General features: G+C 42.3%; 1 long non-coding RNA gene across 1 annotated transcript in view; it reads left to right on the top strand.

Annotated features, from left to right (window-relative positions):
- The window catches only part of LOC125104857 (uncharacterized), an 86,486-nt gene that overhangs the window by 38,949 nt on the left and 24,512 nt on the right, over positions 1 to 23,025 (top strand). The window contains exon 3 of the long non-coding RNA XR_007128744.1: positions 6,213 to 6,286. This is a non-coding gene — a long non-coding RNA (uncharacterized LOC125104857). The remainder of the gene's footprint in view (positions 1 to 6,212; positions 6,287 to 23,025) is intronic.

Below are 23,025 nucleotides of genomic sequence, written 5' to 3'. Positions count from 1 at the left end.
GTCAATAATAGGTCCTTTGTTCTGCCTTCTGGACCTCTGGGTGCCACTGTGTGGACATGTGCAGTTTGGCTGGCAGCTGGCATCTTAAGGGTTTGGGTTGTTATCAGATGGACACTGACTAAACAGAGTCCCTCCCGACCCGGTGGTGTGTGCAGCAGAGCACGTAGGCCCACATACCTCGTATCTGTGCCTGGGCAATTACATCCCAGCCACCCTGCCCCATTCCAAGGCAGCTAGAGCCAGCTGGGACACAGTGCCTGGGGAGGGAGCCAGGTGTTTTCCCCCTTTCATCCTTTTTAATTCCATAGGCATTTTCTTCTAAGCTTGGGCTCTAACTGCAATGTCCAACATGGAAAAACAAATCCAAAAGGCAGGAACTGAGCTGGGTCTGCTCGTGGTGCTTCATTTTGCTGTTTGGAAATAAAGCCAAGAGGCACAGCCTTTGTCTTCCAGGACAGAAAACCTAGAGGCAGCTTATCCTTTTTCCAGCTGCTGCCTGCCCAGGGAGGGTACTGCATATATCAACATGTACGTGGTTCACTGCCTGGTCTGATCTGCAGGTCTCTCTTTAAGTACTAGTGTGGGTTTCAGAATCCAAGTGTATGAAGTGCATGTCTGGGCATGGTCTCTTGGCCAAGCCCCAGGCTTTGCAACCCACCCAGCTGGTCCCCAGAGCTGGCCTCTTACATCGTAAGTGATCCCACGCAGTTCCGATGACTTATGGTTTATGACAATTCATACTGGTTTGGGAAATCTCCCTGCTGATGCTCTCTTATCTTGGCAGAGAGAACCATGTTTGAATACTAACAATTGGTGCCATTTATTGAACACATGCTATGCCCCAGGCAGCTTGCTAAGGGTGCTTTACGTAGTGATTTCCTGCAGTCTTCCTGCCAACACTCCAACGGAGAGAGTGTGATCAGCTCTGCCTTACACATGAGGACCCTGGGATATGGTGTTGTTAGGTAACTTGCTCAAGGCCTCCCAGGTAGGAGGTGGTAACACCAGTATTTGAACCAGGCAGTCTGGTCCAGAGGGCATTCTTACCCACCATAGTGCCCACTGCCATTGTGTCTCTCTGCTTATACATCTCCCAAGGATTAAATCAATGCCTGAGAGTGATCATCCTCATTGTTATCATTAGTTTGATCAACCAGTGGGGCCCAGAAGCCTCTACCTGGTTGATACTTTGGATTAATTTGCTACATCTTTGATATTAGGGATAATAACAGAAAAATTAAATTATTTCCTTATTAATTGCTACTACTTTGATTCAACAGATATTTAGTGAGCATTCACTTTGTGCCAGGCATTACACTAGACCTAGCAAAGGGGGTTATTATAGGGCATTTGCTCTCAAAGAACCACACTCTAGAAATGTAAATAATCTTAAATTTCCAAGATGGGCCCTGTCTTCCTCTTTAGTCTCATTGCTTTGCATCCCCTGCCTTTGGTTTGTTGAGCTTCCTACCACCTCAGAGCCTTCACACCTTCTGTTCCATCAGCCTGAACCACTCCACACCTTTGCCGCATTAACTCCTCCTCATCCTTCTGGTCTCGTCAAAAACTGCTCTTATTTAGGGGAGTCTCTTACAGTCCTATAGATTATGTTGGGATCCCCTGTTACATCTTATCGTAGCTCCCTCAGCAGGAAATTTTGCAATTATTTGCTTTATTCACCAGCTCCTTAAGGGCTTTAATAACGTTTTTGTTGTTGACCGTCATACTCCCAGCACACAATAGGTGCTCACTAAATATTATGAAGGGAACAAAGATTATAAACAATTTATTAGAGCAAAAACTGGAATGTGTTAGTCTCCAGTCCTCCAAAAATTAGACATCAACGCAGGATTAAACGTGCCAGGATTTTATTTGAGGGGGAAAAAAAAAAGTGGGGGGGGGAGCGTGGAAAGCCGGGAGGGTCATCAAACTATGATGCAAGTCTGATCCTAGAGTGAAGAAGGGGAGACAGGAAGGTGGGGAGGACCATTATATACATTCCGGTGCAGCCTGGGCAGGTTCCCAGAGGCCAGCCGAAGTTGAAAGGCAGAGGAGTGCCCCCTCTCGCAGGAGAAGGAGACCTTCTCCTCGCTCATGCTCTCTCTCAAATAAATAAAATCTTTAAATAAATAAATAAATAAATATGTGATCAAAAGCAAGGAAAGATTTAGTGTCGAGTTACTACACTGAAGGAAGTCTCTGGGAAAAGGCTTCTTGGTGTATGGTTGGCCCAGTGAGCTCACTGTGGGGGTTGGTTCCTTAATTCTTAACCCCAAGGCAGTGTTCAGTTTGTTCTCGGTTACAGTGCAGTCACTGGGACATTGCTTAATCAGGTTCTTTCCATAGGCAAAGGCTGTTGATCCCTGTGGGAACTGGAGATGTGGGGTGGGGTGGACCTTCTCCCTTCCCCTCACTGCCAAAGTAAAGGGGTGGTCTGCCTTTGCCTTTCCCCACCCCCAATACCCTTCTGCTTCTTTTTTTTTTTTTTTTAAGATTTTATTTATGTACTTGAGAGAGAGAGAGAGAGTCAGAGGGAGAAGCAGACTCCTTGCTGAGTAGGGAGCCTGATGCGGAACTCGATCCCGGGACTCCAGGATCATGACCTGAAACAAAGGCAGTCACTTAACCAACTGAGCCACCCAGGCACCCCTTTTTAAGATTTTATTTGTTTGAGAGACAGAGAGAGAGAGAGAGAGAGATAATACAAGCTGGAGGAGGCGCATAGGAAGAGGGAGAAGCAGGCTGCCCGCTGAGCAGAGAGCCTGATGTAGTACTCGATCCCAGGACCCTGAGATCATGACCTGAGCCAAGAGCAGATGCTTAACCAACTGAGCCACCCAGGTGCCCCAACACCTTTCTTATATATTCTTCTTTCAGTACATTTCCCTTCTTCAACCCTGCCCCCAAATTAATCTTATCTTGCTTTCATTTGTTGTACTGGCCTGTTCTTTCTGGGACTTAGTGTTTGTTTTTGTTTTTGTTTTTTTTAAAGATTTTATTTATTTATTTGACAGACAGAGAGATCACAAGTAGGCAGAGAGGCAGGCAGAGAGAGAGGGGGAAGCAGGCTACTTGCTGAGCAGAGAGCCTGATGTGGGGCTCGATCCCAGGACCCTGAGATCATGACCTGAGCCGAAGGCAGCAGCTTAAACCACTGAGCCACCCACGCGCCCCTAGGACTTGGTTTTAATTCACTAGGATTTCCAGAGCAACTAAGTAGTAGATGCAGATACTGTGCCTCAGTATTCTCATACATAGAATGAGGGGAATAGACCGGCTACAGTATCAGATGTATACATGAAATGTGAACTAATCTAAAAAAAGTATCACGGGAATGAAGAAGAAAGAGGTTTTCTGGGTGAGGAGGCCGCATGTGATTCAGGACTCACTGTTAATCATTGAGAAAGAGGTGAAGGAGACTCCATTCTGAGGAAGTAGCATGAGCAACAGCCACGTGTGTTTGCCATGCTCCAGGGAGACAGGTAATTTTTAATGGCTGGAAGACAGGGAAGGATCCAAGGACAGATGAGAAGGAAAAAGTGGCGAGGTGGGTGAGCTATGGTGGTACTTGAAAAGCTTGTTCAGAAACATCCTTAGTCAAGGAGAGCCACTGATATTTTAGAAGCAAGGGACAAAGTCTGAATTATTTGGGAGAAAAATCTCTAAGTGAAGGACAAAACCAAGGCAGAGTAATACAATTAATTTTGGTGAGAGAGAATCGTTTCCACAAAAATGGAAATAAGAGGGCAGATCTGAGAGATAGAATGATGTGGCAGTAGAGAAGAAGAGGGCTTTGAAAGTTTCAAGTCCAAGGTTTCAAGCCCATATATACTGGGGTCAGGGATGGGGCAGGATGCCGCTGAGAATGGGAACTGAGGAGGAGGTATCTGCTAGGTTGGGAATGGGGGTCTTCACAATAGATCATGTTGAATTGGAGGGTCTGGCAGAATGTGTGTCTGGATATGACACTGGAATTCAGATCTGGAGCTCAAGAATGTAGTCAAGGCTGAAGATGAAGACTTGGGAGCTGTCATCACAGGGGTAGTAGTTGGAATGGCAAATTGTTTCACTTCCTCAATCACCTAAAGAAAGGCATGGGTGTCCAGTTGCATGGGCAAGGGCAGGTGGAGGGATGTTTTCTGGTGCCTGGCTGGCTAGTCCTGATCCCTCCAACACAGCCCTTGGATCTTTGAGATTCCAAGAAAGAAGTACATTAGTCTTACCCTCCTTCACTTAGCACAGCTTTGCCTCTTTTCCCTCAGTTGTCCACTTCTAGTTCTGCAAACAACAGCTGGAGAGGGTGAGTGAGGGTCAACTTAGCAGCTGTGTGTTGGGAATCAAGAAGGCATCCAGGATGAAGATACTGTCTGGCTACAGCTGCTGCCAAGATGAATGTGTGTGTGTGTGTGTGTGTGAGAGAGAGAGAGAGAGAGATGGGGGAATTCATAGCAGGGAGTGGGTAAACATTGCTGGCCAACTTTCTTTTAAGGGTGGTAAATTATTCTTAAAAAGTTTTGATTCTGTATCAGGGACGAATTCATTTCATGTTTTATTCCAAATCCTGATGATGAGAACATTAGAAATCGACCTTTCTGGATCCTCCTGTTGCTGGTGACCAGGTTTTGCTCACATACCCCGGCCACTTTGGCAACGGAGTAAGCTCAACACTCTGGAAGTTGCTTCCAGGCTGGTGCCTCAAGGAGAAGCACAGGGATCTAGAAATATGTGAGAAGATGAAAAGTTCAAGAAAAGGCTGTTGTTCCTAATCCCAGCTGAAGAGAGGCCTCTTCCTGGAGAGTGATGAGGGATTTGGGTGTGTGGTTTTGTTCCTGGCCAAACATAAGTCTTGAGCTGTGTAATCTGTTTCTAATCATAATTTGGATTATCCCACACACTAACCAAATGTTTGTTTGTCTGAAGAGGCCCATCTTCAGGCCCCAGAGAGGCCTGATAAACCTCCACTCAATAGCCCATGTACTTCCGGCTGGTAAGGCTCTTTCTGAAACTGGCAGGCAAAGACTGCTGCCTCTTTGTGCTGAGAAAGGGCTGGAAGTTCCTGTTCACAGTGTCCACGCTTCTTCAGCCTGAAGCTGTCCCCTTTGGTCACTGTTGATATAATCCTTTTAGGGACCAGTTGGAAATAGCCGGGCGTTGTCCCTGAGGCAAGGCCCAGCCACTGGGGCCATGTCAGGTGTGGAAGCAGGGCTCCTAGAAGGAAGCCACAGTGACTACTGAGACATAAGAAGTTTCTGGCTTTCTCCCAGGTCTTATTTTGACAGACAGGAGAGAAACCAAAGAGGCAGCCCAAGCTAACTAAAAGTTAGCTTAAAAATTAGCCTCTTAAAAAAAAAAAAAAAATTAGCCTCTTAGGGAAAAAAATGAAACCAGAGAGGGAGACAAACCATAAGAGATTCTTAATCTCAGGAAACAAAGTGAGGGTTGCTGGAGTGGAGGGAGTGGGAGGGTTGGGGTGGCTGGGTGATGGACACTGTGCTGTGGTGAGGGCTGTGAATTGTGCAAGACTGATAAATTACAGACCTGTAGTACTGAAACAAATAATACCTTATATGTTAATAAATATAAATTAATTTTAAAAAAGAATCCCCTAGTAAGGACCAGGGAAAAATTAAAGCAACAACAACAACAACAACAAAAACCACTTAGCATCTTAATCGTCCATATTCCTTAAGATAGTATGAGTTGGCAGTTTACTCTTGAGGACCAAGTAAATTTCATTGATTTTGAAAGTAGCCAACTTTTAAGAACTGTTTCACCCAGTTTGGAAATACACAGTTCTTTATGAAGGAAGGGTTGCACTTCAAGACTACAACAATGGCCTAGGAGACGAGACAAGGGTGGTTTTGCTAAGTCAGGGTATGGGTGGCTTAGAGAAGATGAATGAATAAAAGGAGGCTGGCAATTTCACAGATGAAAATGGATTCCATTTCATTCATGATGTACAGGAAAACTTTACGTCATTACAACACTTATGGTATACAGATGACATGGGTCCCACCCCTGCTGTGAGCACAGGACAGGATATGAAGAATTCCACCACTTTGTCACCATTAAAAATCTCTCTCCCCATCTCTCCTCCTCTTTCCCTGCACATGCTTGCATGTGTGCATATGTGTGTGTGTGTGTGTTTTCAAAAGAAATGTTAGTAGTAGTTTAGAGGGCAAGACATATAATTGATGTATTTCTCTTTTCAGGTCTTAGGAGGAAATACCTAAGAAGAGATGATTAATTACTGTCTGAAAAGTGCTTTGAGATCCTCTGAAGGAAGGTAATTAGAAGTGTGAGACGTGGTTCCTAGATGTTGATTACATGTGATTATATGTAAAGAGTAGCGCTAGACTACTTCTGATGCATTCCTCTCCTGCATCTCCAAACAGGCAAGTGTGTGCTGGGAAGGGAGGAGAGAAGGGCTGGGAGGAAGAAGAGCTATTGGAACAAAGACTTGTATTTCCTGTGAAGTGGGAGGAAGATAGCCCTGGGGTCTCAGGGTCTTTGCAGAAGACGCACATCTGAGTGGGACCTGGGCCTCCTGTGTTCCCCAGGAGAGTCTGCCTCCTCACCCCCTGAAACTCTGTTGACTTTTAGGGTGGTCTCTTTGTTCAAGTTTTACCGGAGGACTCCATGACTGCTATATCATCACAGGGGAAACCACCTTCCATTTTCCAAGAAAACTGGAGGCTTGTTTTCTGGGTCATTGTTATGTGGGTAATAATCACAGAGCATTAAAATCTTTATTATTCTCTGCTCTTATGGAGCTGCTTTTCTTAGAAAGCCCCATATTTTTCTTTCCAGCCAAGTCTTATTTTGAGAGGAATTTACTCTAATATGATACCCGGTCTGTAGCTAGATTGATGACACCTCTCTGACAATCCATGGTGTCTGACCTCAGGGGCCCAGAAGCAGTCGTGTATGTTGGTTAGACCTCAGATCTGGAGCCCGCTTGAATTCTGGATCTGTTGCTCCTATTCACAGGACTTGAGGCGAGTTATCCAACCCCTCAGAATCACAGTTTCTTCATTTGTGAAATTAGATAGGAACGGCATCTACCTCTTTGAGTTATTGCAAACATTCGAAGAGGAATTGTGTCTCACACTTGCAATAGGGTCTTGTATGTTGGAAGTGCCAAATACGTGTTTGCTGCTGCTGCTGCTACTACCTATGAAAACTATAGACTCATTGAGAGCAGAGGATTATGACTAGGATTGCATCATTATCAAAGTACTCCTAAAGAAACCAAGGTTGATTTAAAGCTAAATGCTCAAGTAGCTAAAATTATGCTTGGCACTCTTCCACTCCTGTTCTTCGTCTCTCCCTTTTTGTTCTGGCTTTTCCAAATTTCTGACCTCATGGCCATGGCTTGAGGTTTTCATAACGTGTTAAACATATCCGCCATGAGTGCAAGCGATTAAAGGTACAGATACTTGCAAGGATGGATTCATACTTTCAAGGACACTGAAATCTTGATGTTTTTATGAAAAACAAAGTAATAAATCCTGTATACCTCTAGCACTTTGAAGCTGGACTTCAGGGACCATCTAGTTCAAGTCCAGAGTAGGCAAATGATTTACCCTTGGAGAGCAGGCATAGCTGATTAAAGGGAGAATGTGATTAGAGTCTTGGGTTGAGCTAGACAATTAAGAACTATGAACATGTGAAACATGGTATGACTCCTTGTAAAGCTGCTTCTACTGAGCTACACCACAGCAATACGCCATTAGTTTCCCAAAAAGGCTGCTATAAGATTGCCTACAAAATGGCATTTTGTGTCCTAAAGGAGATGAAGTTGAGGATGTCATCCTGATCCTGTTTACACAAACACTCGAGTGGCCATATCTTTCCGTTCTAAGCATTGAGAATAGCCGGCACTTCTGAGACAACTGTTTTCATCTGATGAATGTCATGAACTTTTTATGTGATCATTGATCACAGGATTAATGCCTTTTGAATTCGCTACTAGAAAGCTCAAGGCCAACTTTACATGCTACCTCTGTGACTAAAAGCCAATATCTACTACAAATTATAGATGTTCGCTGTGGCTGAAAACTTCAGAGCCACTTTTCCTGAGCTGTGTTCCACTGAACACTAGTCATGGCTATTTCTTGGTGTGGGAGAGGAGTTTTGGGGTCCTGGACACTGTATCTTTTACCTCCTTCTTTGATAGTCTTGATGTTTTTATTGGTGTCTTAAATGTTCTGAGGAGTCTGATCATTTAAAATCAAAACAAACAAAAACCCATTTGAACTTTCTTTTTTAAAAATTTATTTGTTTATTTTAATTTTTTAATTATTTTTTATATTTTTTATAAACATATAATGTATTATTAGCCCCAGGGGTACAGGTCTGTGAATCGCCAGGTTTACACACTTCACAGAACTCACCATAGCACATACCCTCCCCAACATCCATACTATTTGAACTTTCTTGAGCATTGTCCTTATAAAACTTGTTTGACCACAGAATCTTATTAAAATATTATCTCAAAAGTCTAGTTTTATATGAAATATGTTTTGGGAAATACTACCTTTCAATAACATGTAATCAAATCCTGTTTATTGGATTTATGTCAGTACAAAGGTTGTTCTTGACAATGTGACTCTTCCCGGTTCTGCACAGCAGGGAGAGAGTCCAGGTGGGGATATTAGACCAGTCAACTGAGGAAGTCCCTTTGAGTTTGAAAATTTGGTGATCCCTGATTTAATAAGTGAAGAAAAGTTTTTCAAGAGTGTTTGCTCATAGAATTACAAATTTAAGTTTACTAACATGAAGACTAAAGCTAGAAATCAAAACATTATATAATAGTTCTGGCTTTTTTTAATATCTAATCTAAAAGATGGCTTTAAAAATTATGTTTTTAAAAGCAATCCCCCTCCCCTACAAGGAGTGTAAAACAAAGATGAAAATTTCCTTTGGAAATCATCAAAGTTAAAAGTTATAAAATTTTCATCTGAACTCCTATTGGGTTATAGAATTTAACCCCTCCCCCTTCCTGCTTTGATGAAGGCTTACATAATGGGGGTGATACAAATTCATGGTGTATCTTGAGGGGTTGTGCAGCTGAGTTTCTTCCTCAAGCCCATGGTGCATGTAGAGCCCGAAATGTTCATTTCCCAAGCACCTTTGCCTTTAAGATCCCTTCCCCTCCACTCTCCATTAAAACTCAACAAACAAAAAGCAATAGCAAGGACTTCAAACCCCAGCCACAGGTGTATTACTTAGGTGGGAGCCTGGGACTTGCCTCAGACAACACACTCAGCCTCTGGAGTTGCTCCATTCCTTTGACCAGTGAGCCTAGGACCAAGGAGAAATTTCCAAGGGCAAAGTCACCTTTAAAGAGAAGGGATAGGCTCTCCTGCTCAGGTCCTTGGTTGACATCCAGCTCCCTCAGCGGCCTACCTGACATGATACCATACCTCCAATGTCTTTCATTGCCTTTCCTCTTGTGTATGACTGTGGGAGGTGTGCAGTTTTGTTATTTCTCTGGCCCCCTTATCTCTCTGATTGTATTTCTGTGTTTTTGTCCATGTGCAGCAATGCCTGCTACATGTCAGGTATTATGTCACAAAAATGCATATGCCCTGGTCCTTGCCCTTGAGGAGAGCACAGTGTAGACAAGCAGATGAGCCCTGGAAACAATTTCCATTCGGTGTGACAAAGACTCCACAAGAGCCATGCGTGATGACCAGGGAGGCAGTAATGGAGGTAGCATTTGGGTCTAGTCTTAGAGAATGTATTGAACACGGATTTTTCCATTAATAGAATTACTTTTTTCTGCTTCATGGCAACCAGCCTGCTAGATGGGGAGGTATTGTTTTGGATTAAATCAGGAGACTAACTGACAGAATCTATTAGCTAAAGCCTAGACTCTTATTCCAAGCAATTCAGTGAATGTTCAGGTCTTAATCATTTCAGTTATCAGAGGACAAGACCATCTAGAAAGTAGACTCTCTAGAACTTAGTCTTGAGTTTCCCTGATATAAAATATTCTAGCGATAGTCTTCGGTTTAGGAAATTCCTAGAATTAGCTTTGCTTTATGTTCAATAATGCCTAGTTTCCCAATCTCATGGCAGACAGAAAATAAATGGCATGTTTTTAAATTGCTGTTTGGATGAAAATAAAGCTCATTACTGAAGAACAGGTTTTAATTTAAATTTCAGAAGAAATTTTATAAAGCACAAGAACGTGTGGGGTAAGCTGACTCCTTGAGTTTGCTATTTCTTTTTTTTTTATTTTTTATTTTTTATAAACATATAATATATTTTTATCCCCAGGGGTACAGGTCTGTGAATTGCCAGGTTTACACACCTCACAGCACTCACCATAGCACATACCCTCCCCAATGTCCATAATCCCACCCCCCCTCTCCTAACCCCCCTCCCCCCATCAACCCTCAGTTTGTTTTGTGAGATTAAGAGTCACTTATGGTTTGTCTCCCTCCCAATCCCATCTTGTTTCATTTGCTATTTCATTTGCTATTTCTTAGCTGACACCGGAAGGTGTCAGACCTAGTACTGGGCAGAATTGTGTGGATTTTTTTCAAGTAACTTTTATGAGTCAAATCCATGGCTGTCGATCATGTGACATAATACCCATCATTTCTCTGGCTGTACGAATAGTTCTCTAATTTGATGTTAGTAAACAATTTCTTTAGCAAATACTCTTTTTTTTAGACTTAGCATGTCAGGTCTTCCCTTTTCGCCTTCCCAAAATTCAATTTAATAATGATTTTTGACTGCTTACGTTTATTATATCCAGACCTGATAGTATCTTCATCTTCTGTTCTCTTTGGGTTGAGAGGGTGTCCATCCCAGTGGTTTTCCAGACCACCAAATCTGAATAGGACCCTTCACCACCCAAACCATGGGGCTGGCTTAGCATTTGAAAGCAGCACGTATTTTCCACTTTCTGGTTTGAAACTTAGGATCTTCTATTTCCACATCTGAGAGTTTTGCTCCCCGTGATCTGTCATCCTACACACCCTCATGGTATTTTAATGCATGTATTATTTGTATTTTTTTGTGGACTCTGACCAGCCTACAAACTCATTAAGAACAAGGAATGTGTCTTATTTGTCTTTGTATTCCATAGTTCATTACATAAAGGAGGTACTTAAGAAATATTTGTTAAATATATTATATGTTTATCCTAAAAGATCATAAATTAGACAATTGGATGCAAGTTGTTGCCCTGTGCAAGATGTGAAAAAGAGAAAATATCACATATGCAGTTCTCAGAACATGACTTCTCATAGCAATTTTTTTTTTAAAGGGCAGATCGAGGATGTCCTCATAAATGAAATGTGAATTCCTCCCCAGTGTGATCCAAGAGTTCTGATTTACTTTGTGCTCAAATGGGACATTCTACTTTAGGATCTTGCATTTGTGGATTAGATACTCAAGAAAGGTGATATCGGGTAGCACCTGGGCGGCTAATTTGATTAAGCATCTACCTTTGGCTCAGGTCATGATCCCAGGGTCCTGGATTTGAGCCACACATTGGGCTCCCTGCTCAGTGGGGAGCCTGCTTCTCCTTCTTCTGCTCTCCCTGCTCATATGCTCTCTCTGTCTAATGAATAAATAAAATCTTAAAAAAAAAAAAAGGTAATATTTGGACTGAAAGTGAAGGATATTGCTGTCTGTGGAAGACTAAGACAAACTTGCTTCTGTATCTCTCGCCTAAAATCCCAGTAACACAGTTATCGGCTACTGGGCGTCTACTCTGTGTCAGGCATTCAGAGGCACATGATTTCATTTAATCCTCACAAGTGATTGACTTCCTCTAGGTCAAATAAGTAAAATGTACCTCAAACTAAACCCAGGGACAAGCCTCCCCCAACCTTGGCATTCTCCCAGGACTCTCGGTCCCAGTGGATGAAAGCTTCAGCATCCACTCCTCCAGCGAGAAACCTTCCCTCTCTGTCCAGCTTCTGAGTCTTGCTGAGGTAACGTCCACCCATCCATAGACACCCTGCACGGCTTCCATTCAGGCTCCAGCCACCATCTGCCCTCCGAGGATGGCTCAGTAGCCACCTCGGTCATCTTCCTTGCCCTCCTCAAATCTATCCCCTGCACCAAAGCTTGAGTGGTCTTCTCAGAACTCATGTATGCCCACGTAATTTTCTTGATTAAAAATCCTCCACTGATTTTCCTATCCTCTCTTAGGGCACAGACCAAAGTCCTTAACCAGGTCCACCATGCCCTGCTTGGTTTGGCTTCAGATGACCAGTCTCTTCTCATCTTCTGGGCTTCCACTATTCCAGCTGTTTCCTGAGCCTATGTGGCTCTTTCCTTCCCTTTTAGAGTCTAGGCTGTTGCCCGCTCTGCTGACAGAGCTCAGCTCCATAGCGTCTTCCTCGAGGGACTTCCATGTACTTTATGCGTGTGTGCCTGTTTCATAGTTTTAAATTTATTCATACTTGCTTAATTTTTTTAATTACTCTCTGACTCTCCTATGAGCCTGTAGGTTGCATGAGGACAGGTAGGCCTGTTTTCATTCATTAGACCCTAGCCCAGAACCTGAAGGTAGTGAATAACCGGGGAGTATTCGTTGTATAAATTAGCACACAAACAGCAGCTGCCAGGTAGCAGAACAGATCTGAACCCAGAAATTAACACCCCATGTCTTTGGTGTGTGGCCAGGCCCCCAAATGGCCATTCTCATCAAAGGACCACAGGTGTGGAGACAGAGGAAGGTACACATGGGGAGTCTGGCTCATGCCTCCCTCTGGGCCAGGGAAGGGCTGTCCCCATAGCTTGTGATCCTTCAACGCCACCCTGCTCTAGCATCACTCCAGGCACTTTGTGTAGTTTCTAGCAATTAATCTCCCTCCACAAGCCTTTCAGGAGGTTAAGTAACTTGCCTACAGTCACCCAGAAATTAGGTGTGGAGCCTGCGTTCAAGCCTGAGCCATTTGGCTCTCGATACACATTTGCAATCTTTTTGCTGTCTGTCCTTGGCTTACTTTGTCCTGTGTCCCTCCCCACCCCCGCCCCACTACGAGACACTCTCTGATTTTGGTTGTCTGTTCTTTTTCTTTAAAATCTGCACCCATTTCTTCTCTAATTTATCCTTTCCCTTCTCTTCCCTTTCCTGTTTCTTCCCTCTGTCTTTCCTCCCTTTCTCCCTCATAATTCCATTAGTGAGGAGAACCATGACGTTATTTACCTGGAATTTATATTTCAGGAAGCTTTTTTTCTCAGCAGCCCATAGCTTCCTGCCCACTTTGCAACTTTGTAGGACAAAATGCAGATAAGCATTATAAATCTCAAAGCACGTGGGCTCTTACTTTTATGATTCCTTGAGATACAGTTTTAAAATCACCTCTGATTTTGGGCTTTGAATTTGGACTAGTAAAGGTAGTAAAGGCAATATAAAGAAAGGGAAATAAACTTCCAAAGTGCCTTTTTTCTTTTTCTCTCTCCCTATGAGAAGTCCACTATACATTTTGGAGATGCTTCTCAAATAAAATTAGATTCTCCGGCTGCCTGCCACTTCCCTCCGCATTTCACTTCTTTTCTCGAAATTGCCGGAGCCTCTCTCAGGACACGAGGTCATCTGAAGCAAGAAGAGAGTGTTCAGGTGCCACAGGTCCTACAGAGGGCTCAGACACACTGATTTGCATTTCTGGGTCAGCGTGATTTCACTTTCATTGAACCGTTGTACTGATCCTCGTTTTTTCCACACTTTGACTCTTCCCACCCTCTGAGAGCAATCAGTGTGCTCCCCCTGCAGACAGTACTTGGCCCCCAACACCCCAAGCGTGCAGACTACCCACACTGATCTTTTCAAGGTACCCAGCATCACTAAGGTGCTTTCAGTGAGATACGGGCTAACATTTGAGGTGTCTCTGATTGCAGGTTTTATTCACATCTAAAAAGGTAGTTTTGTGTGTTAATAACAAAAATGAAATGAACATTATAGGATATGTTCTCAGATATGTCCATGGCAGTCACGGTTCTGCACTTCCCGTGTGGGTGTTAATCCTTGATGTCTTGAGAGCAGCAATGGAGAAAGACAGATGTCCTATTCTTTCTCTCTTTTGTATGAGTCATGCCGGGAATTTGGTGAAGACCCGCAGTGTGTCAGGGGGACATGACACATATTTAAGTCTTTAGAATAAGGCTCTTTCCAGGCACCTGGGTGGGTCTGTGGGTTAAGTGTCTGCCTTGGGTTCAGGTCATGATCCAAGGGTCCTGGGATTGAGCCCCATGTCAGGCTCCCTACTTAGCAGGGAGCCTGTTTCTCCCTCTCCCTTTGCTGCTCTGTTTGTGCTTTCTCTCTCTCTCTCTCTGTCAAATAAATAATCTTAAAAAAAAAAAAAGGAATAAGGCTCTTTCTGCTCTCTTATTCACAGTGTAATTTCTGTTAAGAGGGAGCAGAGACCCCTGAAAAGATTTAGTTACTTGTGCTATGATAGGTATAGGTCATTAGTTGTTCGTCTGTGATAAGGTCCACCTGGCTAGAAGACCCTTGTGCAAAGGTGAATGTGCATCATAAAATGCAAAATGCTGTACAGATGTTGGATATGAACCCGATGTTGAATAATTGAGATCAAATATGAATGAAATGTCTGTTTCCCGAAGTATTGCCTCAATCACTAAGAATAACTTTATTGCCTTTTTCTTATTTATTGCTGTTTTCTTAGGAGTAATAACATAATTGTGTGATACGTGAATTATATCTTGACATTGTTTAGAAAAATGTAGTAACAACATTATTAAGAAGATAGGTAAACAATGAGAATCAAATAAAAATCACCAAAATTCCCAGTTCCCAGAGAGAACCGCTGGTAGCATGATTTATTTTCTCTGGTTTTGGTCTGTGAATACCGACCTGAAATAGTGCAGTAAGTCGTGTTGAAATCTTTTTCACAATATGTTATGAACATTAAATATTCTTCTGCTTCTGCACAGTGTTCTGTAACATAAATGTTTTATAAAGAATTTAAACAATTCTCTGTTGTTGGACATCTAGGCTGTCTCCAAGTTTTTGACAATATGTGTAGCTCTCTAATGAGTATCCTTATGGCTATATTTTAAGCACATCTATGATGCTTTCTTAGATGAACTTCTAGATATCTAGTTGCTAAATCAAAGAGTACTCATTCTTTTAAGGTTTTAAGGCACACACACGCACATGCACTCCTTCAGAAAGGCTGAATCAATTTATACTAGCAATGTATACATTGTACTTATTTTTATATATATTCCCCAGCACTCCATATTATTTTCAATATTTTTCCAATTTGACAAGTGAAAAATGGTGTCTCATGCTTGCAATTTCCACTCCTTAGATTCTTAATGTCCTGCAGCATCCTTTCACATGATTATCGGCCATTTACAAAGTATTTACGTCCTTTGAACATTTTTCTTAGGCACTGTATATCTTTCTGTCAATTTTTCAGGTTTTTAAAAGCTAATAAGGCTATTAATTCTTTGTCATCCTTTTGATTTGAGTTAAAAAAACAAAAACAAAAACAAAAAACAACTTCTTAAATGAAAGTGATGCGGATTTTTCCTTAGAAAGAAAAGCAGCTGAAATTGGTGACACAAACAAAGTCTGCTCCTGACTGCTTTCATGTGGTGTGCGCATGGGTTTTTGAACTTGGTGTATGCCTCAGTTGCTTCCTGGCAGAAACTCCCAAATCAAGAGTCAGAAAACATCATCTTTACAAATAGTTGTGGTTTCATTTTGAGATAAATAATTACTGAAGTTAAATAAGGGAAATTACAAATACTTTTGAGCATTCGCCAATTTTGTATTTATATCATCCATTTCCAAAGACTTTCAATTCCAAATATTTTTAAAGGAAAATTTATGTTTTCTTCTGCTTCACCGACTTCATGTGTGGGGTTATTGTTTTCTCTATTTTAGCAGTAATCGAAATCAGGACAAACACAGGCCAGAACTCCAAGGCAGATGACAGGGACTCCTAAGACTGGATGGTCTGCTGGGCTGGGTACTTAAACAGAAGTTGATGTTGGATGAGACCACATCCTTCCTCCCTGTCCCTTCCCTTGCCTTGCTGCCCTCGCCCTCTGTCTCTCTTTCTCTCTTTCCCCCTCCTTCTCTTTAATTGGCTACAGGACCTTGGGTAACACTCCCCTTTGCTTCTAGGCAGAAGGAAATAATAGTCCTCTTCCTGCCTGAGGCAAGAGGTTGGGGGAGGTGGTTGAGCGGCCAGTGAGATCTCTTAAACATGCAAAGAATGATTTTTTTCCTGCTACTTAAAAATGTAACTGTGCTCAGGTGTGCACACACTCAGATGCACGTGTGTATTAGCTGGCACACTTGTGTTGCTCAATCACTCAGTTGTAGATTTTCTTTTTCAGTTTGTCTTTCAGGATGATAAAATGTACGTGTAGTATTTAAATCTCTAAGAAGACTGCTATTTTTTAATGACTGGCTGTAACTCCTTTTATTAACTAATGGAGATAGTGTTGACTACATCTTAACCAAGGAGGTGTGGTGTGAGGGTAATTAAATGGGTCCGTTAAGTTGCCCCTTGTCTGGAAAAGGACTGCCATCTTTAAACAGAGCGAGGGCATGGCTTATCTCCAGATTGTGGGGTAAGTGAGGATAATACTTTTAGTGATGAAGTTGGCATTTCCCATATGTGGTACTTCAAACATAGTCCTCCTTCTCTGTACTAATCACAAATACAAACTCTTCTGATACTTTGACCATCTGGCTTTCCCATCACACCCTGTTTCCATACCTGGAGATTCAGAGCAGACCTTTGATTGATGTTTTTCAAAATTCTCTCATAAGATTCAAGGACAGACGGAAAACATTCTTCCAAAATTGTAAATGGTAGAATGAGCATTCATGACTTTTGTTACTGCTTTAGCATTGTTAATGATCTTAGCTTATGGACTTTTCAAAAATGCATTTTTTTTTAAAGCAAAACATGGCATTCTTACTCGCTGCTTATGTTTGACAGTGTCTGAGCTAAGATTTAAGCAGTGGATAATAGTAGTCCCAAGTTCAATGTGAAGTTCAGTGAGTTCTATATTCTAGTTTAATTAAAATATTTACATGTTCATGGTCTACCTTCTCTTCGGGAGCCAGATACCACTTTCATTTGGTCAGCTAGCTGGTTCTGCTAATTGAATAGTCATGTAAAATACCACTTTGAATCTGTTCCAGGGTATGGCATTATTCCGAATTATTACTAAATTTAGCCATTTCCACAGACCTATCCGCCTCTATCTGCCTTGGTACCAAGCCTAGCTTGGGTTTCAAGGGCTGCTTTAGAAAAATGCAGTAGGCCCCAAATTTCATTTTCTTTCCTTTGTCACTCCCCAAGCAGCAATTTGCCTTATTTTTCCTGTTTCCTAAGTTTTAAGAAGAGTGACAGACAAGGTATTGAGCTTTGGTTTCTCTCTAAATTCTGTCAGTTTCCTCAAACACAGTCATCTCCTCTCTTAGCCCCTGGTGTGCTGCTGGGGATTACTGGGCCCCACTGGCCAGCTGCTGCTTCACCCCTGCAGAGCTATTTGCTTTTAGGGAGCTGGAGCTAATTCCCCTAAGTGTTACATACTTGGAGACTCTTTAGCATGATCAACGGTGTAGAAGCAGGAACTCTCATCCCTTTCCTGGCATCAGAAAAAAGAACCCGGGTGTTTTAATATCCCATTTTTTCCTTCCCTTTTAGTTCAGATGAGGGAACAGGTGTGGTCTTGTGGCAGAAGGAAGATGACCCTGGCTAGGATTGTTTTGTCTGTTAGCTCTGCCTCGGTGAGGGAAAGCCTTTTAAATAATTATTTGTTGTTTGAAAGGTCCAGGGCATGGGGAGACAATTAAATACAAGATTTGGACCATCCACTCTGAACTATGTAGCATTATTGATAAATGTGATAAAAGAAACTTTCATCAAGTTCAGAATGAACTTGAAACACACTGCTGCCTCACGGGTGGGTGTACTTCCTTCTTTCTTTGTAAAGCTTCACTGTAAGTAGCCCCGTGTGAAACTGGAACTCCATGTGGGGAAAGAGGACGGGTGGAGGAACCGTCATGTTATTAAGTTATTGCGAATGTAGTGACTGGTGATTTCACACGTACGCATTCCACATTTTACAGGAAGCTCACACATATAAGAAACCATGCCCTGCTGGCCCCTTACCACCGGATTTTCCATTGCCTGCCTCTAAAATCTAATGCTTACTTATTTGATCGCGCCTGTTGCTCTTCTATAGTGCAGAAGGAATGTGGTCATGTGAATTTCAAGGGTAAGAAAGCAATCTACGTGTATCAAGCAAATCTAAAGGACAAAAGAAATTCTTTCAGTCACTCACTGCATAATATGTTCTTCCTTCTCTTCACAATGCTTCCTTTGAGATGGCTTTTTTTGGTTGTTGTTGCTTTTTTTTAATGAAACCAAAATAATCTTGCCAGTAGGGTCATGGAAACTTTTACCAACTCCATTTGTTCATAGTTGCCCATCCCTTCTTGTTTCTTTTCCTTCTTTATAGACAAAAACCTTAAAAAAAAAAAACCAACTTATTTGACTTCTTTTTCCATTATAAAAAGTAATTTCTAAATAAAAGCTGGTAAAAATTTGAACAATATAAAGGCATACAAATTAAAAAGCACACTGTCCCCCAGTCCCCTTTCTTCCAGCCATATTTACTTTTTTTCTCTTTAAGAGTTTATTTATTTATTTGACAGCACAAGTAGGCAGAGAGGCAGGCAGAAGCAGGCTCCCTGCTGAGCAGAGAGCTCGATGTGGGGCTCAATCCCAGGACCCTGAGATCATGACCTGAGCTGAAGGTAGAGGCTTAACACACTGAGCCACCGAGGCACCCCAAGCTGCATTTACTTTTTATCTGTTGGTAGAAACAGAGTCAGTTAGAGTTTCTTTCATTTTTCTTTCCTTTCCTTTCCTTTCCTTTATTTTCTTCTTCTTCTCTCACTCTCTTTTAAGATTTGTTTATTTATTTGAGAGAGAGAATCCTCAAGCAGACACCCTGCTGATATGGAGCCCAGTGTAGGGCTCAAACCCTGGACCCTGAGATCATGACTTGAGCCAAAACCAAGAGTTGGACATTTAATGACTGAGCCAGCCAGGTGCCCTTCAGGTAGATTTTCTATGAATTCTTGTCAAGTATAGTAAAGACACATGGAGAACTGAATACCAACTCCTCTTTCTCAATACACATGTTTCCAGAAGGGGAGAGAAGGTTGAACTAGACTGAAAAGAGATGGGAAGGAAGATGCAGCTCCCTTCTCCTCCCTTAGAGATCAGCTCCTTGAAGGTGGGATTTCTCTATTAACTGCCTTTATAAATTTATCAGGTTAGGAAAATGCCTATCACAGGGTCAGGAGATTGAGCCCTGCATCGGCTCCTTGCTGGGCATGCAACTGCTTAAGATTCTCTTTCTCCCTTTCCGTCTGCACCTCCTCAACCCCGGACTTGCACAAACTCTCTCTCTTGAAAAAAAAAAAAAAAGAGTATTGAAAAGCAGGAACTAACTGGCTAAGGTTAGGCAGAGTTCACAGAAATAATTTAGACCTTTTTAGTCTATCAGAGGCTTCCTTGCTTGTATTTTTATGTCTACCTTGGGTTTTTAATCTGTAAGCAGCCAGCATGTGCTACTTTGAGGTTTAGTACCATGGGTAGTTGCTGCTAAATTAAACTAATATTAAAGATAAAAGCCTATTTGGAATAAATCCATACTTAGAAGAGGAAACTCTGAATCATTTCTAGCATTTATTCACTGGGGGATTTGTACTTCAAAGATCACTAAGATTCATAGGCTTACCACCTCCTTTTGGGAAAAAGAGGCCAGGCAGAATTCTCTAGACTTAGTGCCATCTCTCCCACCACCATGGCCGCAATAGGAGTCAACATCTGACTAAAAGGATAGCCTGCTTGAGGTAGCCAAGAGTGGCCCTGGATTGTTATTGTCTGAACCAATCACAGGGAAGTCTGAACTTGAGGCAGAAAGATCCAGAAAGAGAGAAAATCAGACTCATTTACAAACAAGGTAGTCCAGTGCCAATGCCGAAAACAAGGGATGTGGAAAGAGAAGGCAGTAAGCCAAAACTATGAGGCAAGAGATGACTTCAGTAATGGAGGCGATGAAAGAAGGTATAAAAAACCATCAGTAGAACAAGCCTGTAGACAAAAGAATAGGGTGCTGGAGATGCTTCGGAAGCGGCAGGATGCTGGAGAAACTTGTTTTATTCCCAGCAACATTCTAGTTCTCCATGAGGCCTGCCATGTAGCTCCGGAAACCATTCACTTTGGTTCCTCAGCCCTCCCAAGTATCCCTACAATGGAAACTCTTACCCTGAGGTGAATGAGTAGTCTTCATATTTTGCAACTTGAAAAATCCCCATTTGTAAGACGAGCAGGTTGTTTAGAGAGAATCACAAATGTTCCTTCCTTTGCAGTTTGAGAGAGATATCGTAGGATGACACACAGATGGCCTGGGCAGAGCTTTACAAATGCTTTGCCAGGGTCACCACAATTTAAGGTCTTATTTTCTCTGCTGTAGACTTTGAAATTTGATTTCATCCATGTAGACAGTGTGGGCTTACACCAAGTAGGAGATTTCTAAATCATCCAATGTATGAATGGCAATGTGAGGTAGAGCTTTCCAGAGATAGGGATCCCCTTGTTAGAGTTTTTGGCACTATTGAACATCTTTTCTTTATCAAGACTCTCTCTGGGCTCTTCACCCTTTTTTCCTGAGCATTACTTCTTTTCCTCCTTCAGTTTCATAAATACATATGTTCCTTATGGTTTGCCTTTCATCTCTTTTTGTCTCCTTGCCTTCCATGGAAATGCCCTCCCTGCCATGATTGTCCTCTATCCCCTGACCACTTTACCACCTTCCCAGATTTCCAAATCTCTTGGTCATTTGCACCTGCAACTCTCACTAGTATCTCATTTTCACTGAGTTCAAATGGAAATTATTTTCTTTTCCTCCAAAGTTCTTCCTCCTATGTTCTTTCCCCTTCTCTAACATAGGACCTCAGTGAACCGAACTCAAAGTTCAGAATCCTTTTGGCTTCCTTTTTTTCTCCTTGTGACCAACAGTGATCATTGCAAAGTCCTAGCAATTCTCCTGGGTAATGCCAGTGTCATCCAATCCCCTTTATATTCATTATCTGATGCTGCTTCATGAAGCAGGTTGAGGTATAGCTGCTTAAACAAGACATATTTATTGGTTCACACAGTTCCTGGGGGTTAAGAATCTGAGAGTAGCTTAGCTTAGTTGGTCTCATGAGGTTTTAGGCAAGCTCTTGCTGGGGCTTTTGTCATCTCACAGCTTGATGAGGGCTGGAGAATCTGCTTAAGAGATCGTCCATGTGTTATTAGCAGGTCTCTGTTCCTTGCTGGCTGTTGGCCAGAGACTTGAGCTCCTTTCCAGGTGGGTCACTCCATAGCTCTGCTTACCACAGATGGCTGGCTTCTCCTCACATGTAGAGAGAGGAGGGAGTGAGAAAGGGAGAGGAATGAGAGGGAGGGAGGACTCAAGATGGAAGCCACAGCCTCTTTATAACCCAATCTTGAAAATCATACATCATCGGGTTTGCAATATTCTATCTGTTAGAAGCAAATCATTAAGTACAGCCCATACACAGCATGAGGAAATTAAGGGAAAAAAGTTAAAGAATTCATGGACATTTTTATTTTTCAAACCACGACCCCTCTTCTTTGTTTCTGCTTCCCTGGTCCTAGGTCAGGCTCTTATCACTACTCACCAGTATTTGTTCTTAAGATAAAGGCCAAGATACTTCATCTGGGCTACCGGATCCACATCCCTGTTCCTGTGCCTCCACTTGACTGCATTCTATTTATTAGTCGGTTGGCTTTTTTCTCTTTCTGGTTTTTTCTCTCCCTCTCTCCCATATTCAAACTTCCCAAGAGAGAAGCTTTCATTGATTCCGGCAGTCAAGAGCTGGTGTCACTCCAGGTCACCTCATCGGGGACGGGAGAGCTTTAGGAAGTCTGCCCTTTGGTCAGGTGTTCGCTCCTGGCCCCATCAGCTGTGGCCAGGATGGTGGATGACTTAACCCTCCCTCATGCTCCCCTATCTCAAGCCACATCCCCCCTCCGGTTATGCTCCACTGGTCTTTTTCGAAGGTTACAAGGGCCATTTTCCCTCCTGCCACAAAGCCCGTGCTTGGCCTGCCCCTCTGCCTGGCCAGCTCTTCTTTCCAGTCCCTGCTTGGCGTACTCCTGGCATCTTTACACTCCAGCACATGTTACCTCTTCAGGTAAGAGTTCTGAATCCCTTCATCTACATTAGGTTCCTCATGAGCTCTCCCAACACCCTGTACTTGCTTGTGTGGTTGTTTAACAGTTGATTCCTCCATTAGACTGTAGCCTCCAGGTGGGCGGGGACTCTTTTGCTCACAATGTCTGACACTGGCAGTGAACACAGTATCTATTTATTATAATAAGTCTCCAGGATCCTCTGTCATATGCATGGTGACATAATTACTCTTTTTCCTGCATTCATGTTTCTCCCTTGCTCACACATTTTCAGTGGTTGTTGAGTGCCATCACTCTTTTTTCTGGCGTTCAAGGCCCTTCCTAATGGGTGCCAGCTCTCTTTTCTGGTTTTGTTTCTCAGCATTCCTTTGAACAGACCCAATAATTCCAACTGAATTGAATCACTTGCTGTTTCTGAAGCACACTTTATGCTCTACTTTTTGGATCATTGCTCCTGTTGTCCTCTATATCCTGGAATGTACTCTTACTGAGATGACACAAGAATCTCTTTTATAGGAAACCTTTTAGTGTGTATCTTGCAGGTTGCTTGTTTACATATACACCTCCTGAAAAGTTGGCTGAATTTAATTTTTATCATAGATATGACATTTCTCTCTTAAACACTATAAGAAAATAAGAACAGTTTCTTTCTCAAAGACAACACCTTTTTTATATTTACAAATGAACAGTAATCTCTTTATATCAATTAATATTTAATCCACATTATATTTCTTCAGTGTCCCTCAAGTGTTTAATTATAGTTGACTTAGTCAAAATAAGA

The sequence above is a fragment of the Lutra lutra genome, chromosome 7, assembly GCF_902655055.1.
Source record: "Lutra lutra chromosome 7, mLutLut1.2, whole genome shotgun sequence".
Classification (NCBI taxonomy): Eukaryota; Metazoa; Chordata; class Mammalia; order Carnivora; family Mustelidae; genus Lutra; species Lutra lutra.
The sequence above is the reverse complement of the archived record's forward strand: the minus strand, read 5'-3'. Positions and strand labels throughout refer to the sequence as shown.